Raw genomic sequence first — 2,221 nt, 5'->3', positions numbered from 1 at the left:
CTCTCCTCAAGCTGCTCCTCCTCCCTCTGCTCAAGCTGCTTCTCCTCTCTCCTCAAGCTGCTCCTCTTCCCTCTCCTCAAGCTGCTCCTCCTCCCTCTCCTCAAGTTGCTTCTCCTCAAGCTGCAGCTCCTCCCTCTGCACTGTGGTGACTGTAGCAGCCGCATTGACCAGAGATGATTTTTATTCTTGGAGGATTTTCATTTTCCTACCCATTCTGTGATATATTTCATTCAGTATTATTAGTTTTGTAGTAGTAAGTTATTTAGAGTATCTTTTTCACTCTCCTGCTAGAAATGAATGTATAAAGACTTTCAAAAATATAAACAAAATTTAACCCATCTTAAAATTCGTTATGAATTAGTATCATCCATTGCACCTGAGGTTTGTATTGAGAGATGAATCCAGGACCAAAGGGAAGATATGTCAAAAGCTACCTTAAAATGTACCAAATGGTCTAACCAAAGTAGTTAGTTTCCAAAATCTAAGCCAAGACAAATTGAATGGCTGGTCAAAGCTGCATTCTGAATTGCACGGAGCTCTTGTACATTTAAAAGACTTCTGGTTGCCTGCATTTGTAAAGACAGCCTCTCGAGCTCATCTAGGCTTCCAGTGAGGTACTACTAAAAATTCATCATAATCTTACCTCTTATAATGAGGAATCCAGAGAAGTAATTCTCAGATAACCCCCAAGTTGGTTTTGCCTTTAATTTCAGAAATGGAGATGTAAGTTTCTGTTTAAAGAATTCCACCTGTGAGCTGGTGCAGTGGCTCACACTTGTAATTTTAGAGCTCTGGGAGGCAGAGGATAAAGGATTCCTTGATCTCAGGAGTTTAAGAAGAGCTGAGCAAAAGCAAGACCCCCATCTCTACCAAAAATAGACAAACTAGCCAAGCGTTGTGGCAGGAGCTCTGAGGCAGGAGGATCACTTGAACCTTGAAGTTTGAGGTTGTTGTGAGCTAGGCTGAGGCTACTGCACTGCACCTGGGCAACAGAGTGATGCACTAAAACAACAACAACAAAAATGACTTGTCCGGTGATAAGGAGTTGGTTAGTTTTAGTTGGCAACTGCCTTGTGGAAGAGTCATTACCCACAATTTTTTGCCATATGATAAACTAAATGAGTCTGGAAAGGTATTATTTGAAGTCCAAAAGTTGTACCGTTTCAGCAATGGTGTCTGCTGTTTTAAATTGAAGGATCTAAAGAAATACTTTTATTATGGCTTTGAAGAATATATAACTTCTCAGGAACCTAAGAAAAAAACAGTTCAGAGTGTGTGCTATCTCCAGAAAGGAAAGAAGGCAGGGAGAGAGGAACAAGGGGAGAGACTGAGAAAAAAGTGTAGTAGACTATTGTCAGTTTCAGAAAACGTAATCAAAAGAGAACACACTTTTAGTCAAAGAGAAAAATGTTCTAGTTTTATGAAAATTATTTAATTTTCTTTGTTTGGATTTTTTTCTTTTAACTTTTTTTAAGCAAGGTATTTAGATCCTTAGGGCTACTTCCTAATAATTCACAAATATAATGAGATGACTGGTAAGCACTCCTTGTCAACATAAAACCCAGAATATGGGCTTAGAATTGAAGCCATAAAAATTTTATGCATTTGTTTAGTGCTTATTTTTAAATATATAATATAGTTCATCTTCTTTTTTCTTATGTAATGTGAGTCAGTGCTGTGAGGTGAAAGAGGTCTTTTTTAAAAGTATATTTTGTCTGAATTGTGGGTCCTTCTTATAGTAGTCAAGTCACATCATAATATTATATTTAATTCTGCATACTATATTTTGAGAAGAAAGTTAATAAACTGGGAAATATCTGGAGTAGAAGTACAGATCGGGTTTCATAAATCATCTCATAAAAGAAAAAGGTGAAAGAACTAGGGTTACTTCACCCAGGAGAGAAAAGTATATAAACTGTTTTTAGTTAGTTAAAATCTTTTATGTGTTTATTTATTGGCATATTTGTGGGTGTAGTTGAAGGATGTAAAGATGTAAATACATGTCCTAGTTCACCTCCTAAACTTCTACAACCCAGAACCAGGCATTACAATTCCCTGCAGGGCCCTCGTTATGGGAGATTTCTGGATGACATGAATGACTCAGTGAATGGATGTTTTACCATACAATTATTACTGGAAATGTCATTCTGTCCCAGGGCCTTCCAGCCTGCTATACCGTTCATGCAGGGCTGACACTTAGGTCCTACCAAGGAAAGGCAGC

The sequence above is a fragment of the Otolemur garnettii genome, unplaced genomic scaffold (genome assembly GCF_000181295.1).
Source record: "Otolemur garnettii isolate 467f Iridium unplaced genomic scaffold, OtoGar3 scaffold00071, whole genome shotgun sequence".
Lineage (NCBI taxonomy): Eukaryota > Metazoa > Chordata > Mammalia > Primates > Galagidae > Otolemur > Otolemur garnettii.
Note: the sequence above shows the minus strand (reverse complement) of the source record.